This window comes from Tiliqua scincoides, chromosome 1, assembly GCF_035046505.1.
Source record: "Tiliqua scincoides isolate rTilSci1 chromosome 1, rTilSci1.hap2, whole genome shotgun sequence".
Classification (NCBI taxonomy): domain Eukaryota; kingdom Metazoa; phylum Chordata; class Lepidosauria; order Squamata; family Scincidae; genus Tiliqua; species Tiliqua scincoides.
In genome coordinates this window covers 122,166,884-122,179,573 of record NC_089821.1, presented here as the reverse complement: position 1 = coordinate 122,179,573, position 12,690 = coordinate 122,166,884, and the positions used below count along the sequence as shown (strand labels likewise).

The 12,690-nt window shown below is 44.5% G+C and overlaps 1 protein-coding gene across 3 annotated transcripts in view; it reads right to left on the bottom strand.

Annotated features, from left to right (window-relative positions):
• The window catches only part of LOC136644731 (CASP8 and FADD-like apoptosis regulator), a 33,752-nt gene extending 22,970 nt beyond the window's left edge, over nucleotides 1–10,782 (bottom strand). The window contains exons 1-4 of one of the 3 annotated variants that reach the window (XM_066620947.1): nucleotides 10,398–10,782; nucleotides 6,548–6,589; nucleotides 6,344–6,425; nucleotides 3,860–3,907 (exon numbers count right to left, since the gene is read on the bottom strand). The gene's annotated coding sequence lies outside the window, so the exon portion shown is untranslated. The remainder of the gene's footprint in view (nucleotides 1–3,859; nucleotides 3,908–6,343; nucleotides 6,426–6,547; nucleotides 6,590–10,397) is intronic. The other 2 variants (XM_066620863.1, XM_066621030.1) reach the window with 2 other exon arrangements.
• Between the last annotated feature and the right edge of the window lie 1,908 nt (nucleotides 10,783–12,690).

Genomic DNA, 12,690 nt, shown 5'->3' with positions numbered 1-12,690 from the left:
CCCAGGCTTTAAAGTGAGATCATTATTTATTACAATAAATTGTCATTTTTGGCATTGTTGTTACTAACTGAAGCAACAGGGACAGTCAACCCTGACTTGCTTTTTTCCCCTCAGCATCCAGTGCCACTCTGCTGACTGCAGAGGAATTGCTGGGCTTTCTGCATTCTCTCCACCAGCCATTACAGGAAGAGGCAGTGGTAGCAGCAACAGACATCAAGAGAAGCATGGGAAGGGCTTACCTTTCTTCCTAGACATCAAGCACTACTGCTGTTTGGAGTCCCCTGACTTACCTGGGTGAGAGGACGAGGGGGGTAAGGGGCCCTTGCATCGGGCAGCATTAGTATTGTATAGTATTGGCAACCTTCAGTCTCGAAAGACTATGGTATCGCGCTCTGAAAGGTGGTTCTGGAACAGCATCTAGTGTGGCTGAAAAGGCCAATCCGGGAGTGACAATCCCTTCCACACCGGGAGCAAGTGCAGTCTGTCCCTGGTCTGTCTCCCTGGCTATGGGCCTTCCTTCTTTGCCTCTTAGCCTCAGACTGTTGGCAAAGTGTCTCTTCAAACTGGGAAAGGCCATGCTGCACAGCCTGCCTCCAAGCGGGCCGCTCAGAGGCCAGGGTTTCCCACTTGTTGAGGTCCATCGCTAAGGCCTTCAGATCCCTCTTGCAGATGTCCTTGTATCGCAGCTGTGGTCTACCTGTAGGGCGCTTTCCTTGCACGAGTTCTCCATAGAGGAGATCCTTTGGGATCCGGCCATCATCCATTCTCACGACATGACCAAGCCAACGCAGGCGTCTCTGTTTCAGCAGTGAATACATGCTAGGGATTCCAGCACGTTCCAGGACTGTGTTGTTAGTGGCCATAAGGGAGTGGTGGCAGAGCAGGCTGAGGATTCGGCCCTGCTGATGTTGGGAGGGGTGGAGTTGGCACTGCTGATAGCTGCCACAGCCGACCACACTCAACGCCCTCATCCTGTCAGCCTGCCTGCAGGTCGGTGTAGGCCAGGGTCCCCCAAAGACCCAGCGATGGGCGAGGGACCCAAGCCAAGGATTGCCTGGTGGGTGGCGCGCCAGACAAGAGGGCCTCTGGCAGCCACTCCAAAAGCCTTGTCTAGCCTCTGGGGCAGCACCCAATACTCCAACCTCAGAGGCAGCCAGTAGAAAGGCTAGGTTTGGATAAGGTGTGGGTAGATAGGAAGAGGTGGGGTTCCAAGGGCAGGGCTTATGACACCCTTGAGGAAGAAGGGGCGGGGCCTGGGAGGGCCAGTCTCCTGTATAAAACCCAGCCCAGCCAAGAATGAGAATCAGTGGTGGCTAGGCTGCCGGCTGGAGTTGAAGCTGGCCATCCCCTGAGGCAGGGGCTAGAGACCCTGCAACCTTAGCAGAAAAGGAACTGGGTGATGCAACCCCCCACAACCCTACTGAGGACTTTGGGGCTCGGTTGTCCATGCCAGGGTTGAACCCAGTGGTGCCCTGCTGCTACGTCTTAGGGACCCAGCAGGACTCCATGGTCCGGAGCCCGACAACTGCTGACATTCCTCCTGACACAGCAGGACTGCAGGGGGCTCAGTGTTCCTTCCACTGGCAAGCAGAAGAGGAAGAAGTGGTGTCTAACACTGAGGGAAGTAAGCCTTCCTCATTCCCCCCTCCACTTCCAGTGCTGCAGCTGCCACCACTACCACATTCTCCTCCATTGACTGGTGGAGAAGCACAGCATTCTTTTTGGCCTTTGAAGGAAGTTGTGGGGGTGATAGATGCCAAGGGAAAGAAGTAAGCCCTCTAAGCCTGCCTTGAAGACAATTCCCTCCCATCTCTCCCTCAGGGTTCAGTATTGCCACCGCTTCCTCTAACAGTCACAGAAAGAACACTGGGCTCCCAGCCCTCCTTCCACCAGCCATTACAGGGTGGCGGCAACACTAGATATCGAGAGAGACAGGAAAGCCCTCCCCATCCTCCTCTTGTATATTACAGCACAAGAAGAGGATGGAGTCAGTTTGGACTCTAGGGAGGAGACAGGCTGAGGGAGGTGAAGGATACTTCCTGCAAACTCATCTAATTAGAACAAGCTGTAGTTCTCAACTTGCATAATGGATGGGCTGCCCCTGTGGGAGTGCACTGGTTTATAAGTATTCAGGACAGCTTGCCACTGTCTATGGTCCCTGACCCTATTTTATTCAATTGTTTTTTATGGGATAAAATTTCCCTCTTTATGTCCAGTGAAGAGCCTGGTGGTATATACAGTCCCCTCTATCCTTATTTACATGATTTCTTGAGAGGAAAATTCCCTATAAGTCATTTCACTATAAGTACAAGCTTTCCAGTCCAGTTTCCAGTATGGACCACAACCCGTACCCCATACTCAACCAGCACATTGGATTCTCAATTTCCACAATTAATGAGCCACCAAATAAATAACTGGAGCAGCCAGAGATTGGTAATCCAACGGCCCTGTACAACAGAGACCTGGGCAGTCTTAAGAAATTAAATACTGTACTTCAAAATAACAGGAGTGTGGATTAAGGTGCACTGCAGGCCAGGAACTCTGGCGTGATTATAGGATAGGATCATGATCAACAAATAAATCAGAACTGAGATCCAGGTACTAGGTGTGGTTAAGCTTCCTGATTTTCACCTCCCCCCCACCCCCAGTTTTTGACCTTTCTAGCACCAGTAAACTTCTGCAATGCCTTGCCATCCCAAAGAGGCTGCTGGATCATCCAGGTGCAGCAGCCATTGCTTCTTTGTCACAGTCTATTGTTGAGGACTTCTTCTCCTAACCTGAAGCTAAACAAGGAACCTGGTTTCCAGACAACTCATTGTTGTCATGAGGTCAATCCAACTTCCAAGACTGGAAAATTCAAAGACTCAAATGACCTCTTCCAATAGCCAATCACACAGGTGAAACCTGGTTAACATCCTTTATATAAAGCACACCTCCCTTCTGATTTACCTTGGTGTGACATTAGAAGTATCTCAAGCTTTGCAGGCTCACTTTGCTACAAGCATAAGCATTAGAACCGTAGAACAGTGCAAGTAAATAGGGAAGAGGAAAGGACTGAAAAATACATCAGGGCTTTTGTTTTATTTAGAAGCTTGCCATTTAACCTCCTTGTCATTCTTTGCCAACTTCCCTCCTGTCTTCCCTGTTTTCTAACTGATCAGTGTTTCACTTTCATTTTTCCCTCCACCATTTGGATGTTCCAGCCTTTTAATACTACTTTTACTGTTTTACATGCCTGCTTTAAGTTCACTTGGGAGTGGATTGCCATGTTTCTCAGACCATCACATTCTGGCATTAGCTTTCAGGCCCCAATTTTGGTGCCCTTTTTCACTTGAGAGGCTTTCCCAAGGTGGACTTCTTCTAGAGTCCAGACTTTCTAACTTTAGGTAGTGGCAGTGACTATCTTTCCCCAGTTCATTCCCAGTCTACCCACTTAGAGGCATGAAATGAAGAGCAAAACAGAGGAGTGTCATTGCTAACTGCTGTGCCCATTTTACCCTCCATCTGTCCCTTGCATCAGGGACAGGAGCAACTAACTTGAGAAAATCTGGAATTACAACTGAAGCAATGAATAGGAAGAGGAGATCAATAATGAATGATCAGAACCAGGTAAAAATCCACAGTAATCAGGTGCTTAGGGTAAGTTTACAGCCAGATCTCCTGGGATGGACATGAGTGAGTCCAGGAATGCATGTTAATTCAGGTGGCAACTGTATCAAGTAGGAAGGCAAGTCTGAAGATGGAACAGAATGCAAGGCAATTATGTAATTGTAAACTAATCATTTCTAAGGCTTCTCTCATATATAATATTTTTAAAGCACAATCATAAGCATGTCTACTAAGAAACAAATAAGCATACCTGTATTTACTTCCAGGTACAGAATTGTAGTCTGTGGCTCAGGACTACCTATTCCAAAATAAAGACACAAACTCTGAATGAACAGACCCTGAATTCCCTTCTTGACCTCAGATTCAAATAAATTTGCATATTTATTTATTTTGCATATATTAATTTATTCTACTTTCTCAAGTCATAAGCACCTTGGCTAATATCCTCAACTGCTGTAATAATTCTAGTGAGATCTTCATCTCAACAGCAGAGAACATGAAAAATTGGCATTTGGAGAATGACACTGAGGGTAAAGTCCTTCTGTATCTCATTTTTCAGGGGAAATGATATAAAATCAGTTGAAATATAAGTGCTATAGGTGAATTGTTGCTGATTAGTGCAGATATGTTTAGACTTAATTCCACAAAGCTATATCAATTTCAGATCAGAGGGATCTGAAGGCCTTAGGGATGGACCTCAACAAGTGGGAAACCCTGGCCTCTGAGCGGCCCGCTTGGAGGCAGGCTGTGCAGCATGGCCTTTCCCAGTTTGAAGAGACACTTTGCCAACAGTCTGAGGCTAAGAGGCAAAGAAGGAAGGCCCATAGCCAGGGAGACAGAGCAGGGACAGACTGCACTTGCTCCCGGTGTGGAAGGGATTGTCACTCCCGGATTGGCCTTTTCAGCCACACTAGACGCTGTGCCAGAACCACCTTTCAGAGCGCGATACCATAGTCTTTCGAGACTGAAGGTTGCCAATACAATATCAATTTTTAAAGCATGACTAATATCAGGGTGGCAGGCAACCTTTACAAAAGGACCTCTGTTATCAAAGGAAACAATTATTCCTTTTCAGTTTTTAGAATCACAAAAGATGTTTCACAAACACACATTATTATTCTTAGCTCCTTCATAGAAAGTGTATTTAAGGCAAGTGAAGTCATCTGGGAGCAATTTTCTTCTGTCTCAAGACTTGTTAAAAACAACAGAGACGTCTTTCACAAAATTAGCCACCTCTGCATCACATCCTTTGCCATCCTTCTGGAACAAAGCTTAAGGCTCATCACAACTGAAGTGCATTGAAGGCAGCTCATCAAAACCAAGCTTCCAGTACAAAGATTCAATTAAGGAACACCCTTTGCTATTTACGTTTTGTCCCACTGTCTGCAAGCCAGCAGCAATTTTCAGTCATCTTTTATTTTCATCAGTTAAGGCTACCCATTCAAAATTGTTATCAGTGACACTGGGGTATGCTTTCACAATCATTTAGGGGTTCCTACAGGCAGCCCTACCAGTATGCATGTCCTCCCTGCATCTTTGTTTTAAAATGTGTAATCCACCAGGAAAAAGCTCAAAAAATTAAAGGGAAAATACAGAAGTATAATCTTGCTACTGTCAAATACAAATGAGGACATAATAATTTTATCCCACTCCATTTTGCTAACTGGGACAGCATCAGTGGCCTGCCAGGTTGCTCAAGATTTTAAATTACATGGAGAAAGCATCCCTGGGTTCAGCACTGCCCTACTCAGACAAAAACAATGAACCTGAAGAGAGAAGAGGAAATAGCTAAGCAGGGTGCAAACACAGGGGGTCAGCTGGTGGTATCCTCCCATTCCCTATCCAGATACAGCATACCCAGTTTTCAAATACCCTAAGAGGGCTTGTGTTTTTAATAAAACACAAGTATCTCAGCTGCACATAAGCTGTTAAGCAACAACAAACTTAAGGTCCATCTGCCCATACCTTTCAAAACTGTATCCTTCCACTGTATAGCAAGACAAAACCTATGGTAAATCAAGATTGAACATCTAAAGTTAAGACACTGCAACATTACCAACAACTTCTGCTGAGATGTCACTTCATAGCTTAGCAGTGGAGAGGTGGTCTGTGAAGTGACACCTTGGCAGGAGCAACACTGCTGAAGTGTAATAATGGGGCTCTCCCAGTGCCTCTGCAACAACTCCCTTTCTCACTCTTCTAGGTCAGCCCCTTCTCCCATAGTATTCCTTGTCTTCTGAAGCATATCTACTCAGAAGTAAATTTCACTTGGTTTTTTTTTGTTATGAACTGAAAGACATATTAGGAGCTTGACCAGTTGTTCTCAAACTTTTCTGCCACATGACCCACCTTCAGCAGGGAGCTTGGCAACCTGGAAGTTTTGGCAGTGATGTGATGATGTCACATGGATTGCTGAGTTTTCACATTTTCTTTAACGCAAAAACCCTGCCACTGGAGCCTCTGTGCAGCAGTCTTCAACTTATTGTGGGCGTTGTCTTCTTGCATTCTCACTGACAAGGCATGTTTTGTCAGCGAAAATACGATGTGATGAGGGCTGAAGGCTGCCACACACATTAAAAAAAGCAAAAGCTTGCAACCCAGAAGTTTTGTTAGGGTAGCAGGCAGCATTACATGACCAAAAAAACTGGGTCATAACCCAATTGTGGGTCACAACCCACAGTTTGAGAAAACTGAGCTAAACTGTTAAAAAGCCTAAAATTCTATCCACACTTACCTAGGAGTAAGTCCACTTGGAACTATCAGGGAAACAAAGAAATTGGAACAGGAGATAAAGTCCTCAATTCCAAAATGAGGTTCTGTGAAGTCAAAATCAATACAACAAATGGATTAAGTTCACTTATCTGTACAGCTCTTACCCATGCAACCACACAGGAAATAGTGAAGAATTTAGTGACTAAGAGGCATGCATTCCACTCACATGCATACCACTGAAAGCAGTCATACTTTTTGATGCGATTGGCTGTAATCATAAAAAGAGACAAAAAGCAGCTTCAGCATTCCAAGTACAAAAGACAGATTGCCAGGAATTTTAATACCTGCATGTTGCAATCAGTGACTTAATTCTGAGTAAACCTGCATAGAATCCACAGGGTAGGGCACTTGGGCTGCAATCCAGCACACAGGTCAGCTACTTAAATTGTATATACTTCACTGTGATTTTATGCACATGAATATACAGTACAGTATTTTGTTGCTTTATACCAAATCAAATTCATCCATCTCTAGACCAGGGGTGTCAAACAAGGCTCGTGGGCCAAGTCTGACCCCTGGAAGCAATTTATCTGGCCCCCATTATAACTCGGCTCTCCCAACATGATAATTGGGCTCTTTCCTATCTTGAAAATATGAACAAGATTTGCACATTTTCTCTTTTGTCTTTTGCAGCTAATGAAGGTATCATGAATGCTAACTTCAGACCTCTGTGTGAAACAAGTTTGACATCCCTGCTCTAGACCAATATGATTGACAACAATCTCCAAGGTCTTAAGCAGAGAAATATGCCCCAGCCCTATATCTCAAGATTTGGGTCTAACTGAAGGGACTGAACTTGGAACTTTAAGGGTGTCATTAAGGCATTTACCTCAGAGCTATAGTCTCTTCCATGATGATTTCATACAATAAAGCTCCTGGGCTGTGCATTCTTTCTTGAGAGTAAGTAAGCTTTGTTTAATGGGATTTACCTCTGAATAAACTTGATGATGATGAGCTTGAAGGGATGAGCTGCATAGGGTTGGAATTTTATGTAAATCCAAAACATTGTATTAGAATAATATTTCAGCTTTCTAGAGTTTATGTAACTTTTTCTGGCCAACAACAGCTGTTCAAAACACACACAAAAGGTATGTGTAGCTAGGTAGTGAGCTTATTAGCATCAAGTCCAGACAGATATGAAGAACTTTTAATTGAAACATATATGGTTTTAATTGAAACATATATGGTTTCAAGAACTGTAGCATCTTAGGGCCCAATCCTATCCAATTTTCCAGCACTGGTGCAGCCGCAAGACAGCCCCAAAGTGAGGCAACAAATGTTCCCATACCTTGGCCTCTGTGATTGCCTCTCCAGCACAGGATGCAATGCATGCCCCATTGGCATGGCTGCGCCAGCACTGGAAAATTGGATAGAATTGAGCCCTTATTCAGTTGCACTTACAGTATTTGATTCCTGCCATGGTGATTAGTTTTAAGACATATACACTAAGACCTCAGCAAGGATTGTATAATTCTAGATTCCTTGCTAACTCCAGGTTTTTCTATTAACTTTAAAAGGGAAGGAAGACCACCAAGCATGGCAATAACCACCCTCTTCCGTGCCCCCCCATGTCTTGTTCACAGCAGTTTAGGATAATCTCTGTCAAGCCCCACCACTTATATCACTGATCTGTATCCCTTGAAATGTCAGAGTCACTACATATAGTTTAACTCCAGATAAGTAGTCAAGTTACTTTTTGAAAACAGTTGTGCCTTTTTCACCCTTTTAAAATTAAAGTACAGGTCCAACCATGTTATACACGGATTTTTTATACACTGATTTGACTCAACATGAATGGCCACTGCAAATGAGAAGGAACATGCTGATCCCTGGAGAAGGGGGGAAAAATCCATCTCTTTGAAATCATAGTTTAAAAAACTGCTTTTCTTACTGTTGTAGAGAAATAGTCATGCAAGCGATCATTCCGTTCTTCAGCTGAGCCAGGCAAAGGCAAGGGGTCCTTAGTGTTTTCTAATTGCTGACTGCCTCTCTACAAAGAAAGGCTGTTTCTAAACCACAATTGTAGTTGAACACACTTTTTATTTTTTTTACACTGCTTTTATTTAACACATTTTATGATATCAGCAGGGAGTCCCAGAATCAAACCCCTGCAGATGTCAAGGCATGACCTTATTCCATTAGGTGCAACAGAGGGGCCAGAAACCTGGAAGTGGGTCTTTAAATCTATTTTTCCACTGCTTTTTTATTCATGGATTTTTTAAAATGGATTTTATTTTTAATTTTAAATGTTGGTGTTCAATTTAATGTGAGTTTTGATTTTTAGTACTGATTTATGCTGGTGTTTTATGTTTTGCTACAATTTTTGTTAAGTAATTGTTTAAACCTTATTTTAGCTTCACCTCTGAAGAAGTGCTTGCCTAAAACATGTCAGGTGATTAAATGTATTTTATGGGAGTTTCTTGTAAAGTTTCTTTTTAAGCACTTTGGGGTTCCCCCTTTTTTTCCTACAGGAAGGAAAGCCCCCTCCCATTTTCTGTATGATACATAAACTCAGAGGCACTCATTTCCTGCAGCTGTCCAGTAACAAGTTAGAACTTTTGCCAGTATTTCCCACCCTAGGCAAACATGAGATAACATTGTATCTCTGTATGTGGGTGTCTGTGTGATCTAGCTCCCACATTAGGTATATTTTTCTGTTCTTATTCTTGCATCTAATAAAGTGGATTTCCACAAAACTCTTATCGCAGTGAATCATTTAACTTTTGAAGATGCTACAAGATTGCACCATGTTGCATTATCCACTATGGAAGTGACGTCCAGCCACTCACAACCAAGAAAAAATTCCCCCTAAAGGGGCCTTTTGGGGAAACTCACCAGATTCCAAAGGCAAAGGGGAAATAACACGCTTATTATGAAACAGGACACCACCGAGCACATCTCCCTGAATCAGTGATTTTCAACCTTTTTCATCTTGTGGCACACAGGCAAGGCACTAAAATGGTCAAGGCACACCATCAGCTTTTTGAAAACTGACAAGGCACACTGTGCTGTCAGTGGGGGCTCACATCCCCCAATGGTCCTATTGATAAATGACCTTCTCCCAAATTAATGTGGCACACCAGTGTGCCATGGCACAGTGGTTAAAAACGGCTGCCCTGAATGGTGTATGCAATAATAAGAACATCTCTTCAGCAAGAAAGTTGGGCTTTTCAACATAATTATGACTCAGGGTGGAAAACTATTTCACATTAAAAAAAAAACACCTTGGCTGAAAATTTCTGAATCTAGACGTACAACTCAATCCTATCCATACTTTCCTGGGAGTAAGCCCCATTGACTCTAGTGGGACTTACTTCTGAGTAGACAGGCAGAGAATTGGGCTGCTAAGTAGCAAAAGTTTGTATCAAGTTGGGGGAGAGCATCGAAAGCAGAAAACCCCCCCCGCAACTTTTAACGGAGCCTGCAAACAATGGTGCTATTGTGACGTCACAAAGGCCACTCCAGGAAGGCTTCTGGAACCTTGAAAGGCACCTCACGGAGAAAGCTACTGGAGGGCGGGGCTCTCCTGAGGACCCGCACAGCCAGTTTGTCTTCCGACGTGAGCTTTGATCCTTTTCAATAGGCACGACGCTGCTGTGAGTCTCGTTCCGCCCTTTGCAAATTCAGCAGCTCACGGCCGGAGCCCTCTGCGCGTTTACTCAGTGGTGCTGCAAGTGTGCACTGGCTTGCACAAGACAGTGCAAATCCAGGCGTGTTTACTCCGAAGTAAAGTCACACCCTAGTGAGCAGGGTTTACATCTACACAGGATTCTCTGAAGGCTTGTTGGCACTCTTTTTCTCAAACAGGAACCAGAGCCACTTAAACTGCAAAGGCAGAGGGTTTCTGCAAGTAGGTTTACACACAGCATGCAGAAGTGAAACCGAATCTGTCGGTCCTATTTTGCTTCTCTTGTGCTACAAAGTAGAGCTAAGCAGCTTCTAGACGGTCTCTCCTGGAAGTGTGGTATGAACCCCCCTCCCAAGTCCAGCATCACCTCTCAGCAAACTCTACTTACAACCTGGTCTGCTCTCCTGCGCTTCCGGAACAATGGGACAGCCTGGCGGTTTCCACCCCCGCCTTCTGCCGTCCTTGTGCTGCGTTTTGGTTTGGGGAGCGGCCCAGCCTGGAGCTGCAAGCGCATAGGTCCTCTACAGACCAGAAGGGCGACGACACTCTTCACTCCCCTTCGGTGCCTCATGAGCCTGCCAGTGCACCCTTTCCGGTAAGCAGAAGCCCAGCGGGTCTTGCTTCCGAATCAACGCCCAGGGGACGTGGCATCCAGAGCTCCCGGGGACAGCGATGCAGCCGAAAAAACCCACGGAGTGGCCTTTCTCTGACTCCTGGAGCAAAGACAATGGAATGGGTGGAGGATGAGAAGAAAAAGAGAGGACTGAAAGGAAAGCGGAGTGGATTCGAATTAAAGGGGCTGGAGCACCCCCTTTCCCCTTGGGGCAAAGCTCAAGAACGTGGGGGGGCCTTCTAGTTCAGAGAAAAGACGATTAAGGAAGAACATCCAGTAAGAGCGATTCATATAGTGACTCATTGTGGGCACAATCCTAGGCATGTCTACTCAGAAGTAAGTCCCATTGTGTTCAATGGGGCTTACTCCCAGGAAAGTGAGTAGAGGATTGCAGCCTAGAATATTTATTTCTCCCTTTCTTTCTGCTGGAACCTGGTGTCATCCAGTGAAAAAGCCTGGCAGGAGATTCATGATGTACAAAAGAAAGCACAGTATTGTATTGTACAGGACTTCGAACATATGGCACTGGCACTGGAAAATTGGATAGGATTGGGCCCTAAGACTAATATTATTATTATTTATTATTATTATTTTTACTATTTATTGAATTTCTAATCCACTTTTCTCCCCGAAGAACACCCAAGGCGGATAATAACAGTCAGTACATAAAATATGTAGTAAAAAAGATAATAAAATGCAGATGAAAAACTATAAAAACACCAATAAAAACTGGCTATATAAAACAAAGCAGCCAGCAATAAAACGCATTAGTAAATAAAAATCAACTTTAAATTTCTTCATTAGAGTGTTTATTCTCCTGCTACTTATTCATACTCTGAAACTTTTTATACTTCATTTAAAGATCTAGCTAATTTCATTCCAAACTCTTGGGATGCATGACAATAGTTTAAATTATACAATTTAAACAAATGTTGTTTTTTTCAAAAACTCAGATAAATATGAAAAGTTTCCTCTATTAGCATGCTATTATTATTATTTATATACCACTTTTCAGTGAAAAGTTCACAAAGCGGTTTACAAAGTCAGATAACTGAATGGCTCCCTGTCCCAAAAGGGCTCACAATCTAAAAAGATGCAAAAGAACACCAGCAGGCAGCCACTAGAAGAGACACTGCTGGAGTGAGGAGGGCCAGTTTACTCTCCTCCTGCTAAATAAAAGAGGAGCACCCACTTGATAAAGTGCCTCTTACCCAGTTAGCAGGGGTAAGGGCTACCACATACATGCTTCTCAGAAGTAAGGCCCACTGCATTCAATAACTTATTCCCAGGTAAACTTGCATAGAATTTCCTTACGGTGCAATTCCATTAATGTTTACTCAGATGTTAGTCCCATTGTGTTTAAAGAGGCTTAGTTGGCAACCTTCAGTCTCGAAAGACTATGGTATTGCGCTCTGAAAGGTGGTTCTGGAACAGCGTCTAGTGTGGCTGAAAAGGCCAATTCGGGAGTGACAATCCCTTCCACACTGGGAGCAAGTGCAGTCTGTCCCTGGCCTGTCTCCCTGGCTATGGGCCTTCCTTCTTTGCCTCTTAGCCTCAGACTGTTGGCCAAGTGTCTCTTCAAAGTGGGAAAGGCCATGTTGCACAGCCTGCCTCCAAGCGGGCCGCTCAGAGGCCAGGGTTTCCCACTTGTTGAGGTCCACTCCTAAGGCCTTCAGATCCCTCTTGCAGATGTCCTTGTATCGCAGCTGTGGTCTACCTGTAGGGCGCTTTCCTTGCACGAGTTCTCCATAGAGGAGATCCTTTGGGATCTGGCCATCATCCATTCTCACAACATGACCAAGCCAACGCAGGCGTCTCTGTTTCAGTAGTGCATACATGCTAGGGATTCCAGCACGTTCCAGGACTGTGTTGTTTGGAACTTTGTCCTGCCAGGTGATGCCGAGAATACGTCGAAGGCAGCGCATGTGGAAAGCATTCAGTTTCCTCTCCTGTTGTGAGTGAAGAGTCCATGACTTGCTGCAGTACAGAAGTGTACTCAGGACGCAAGCTCTGTAGACCTGGATCTTGGTATGTTCCGTCAGCTTCTTGTTGGACCAGACTCTCTTTG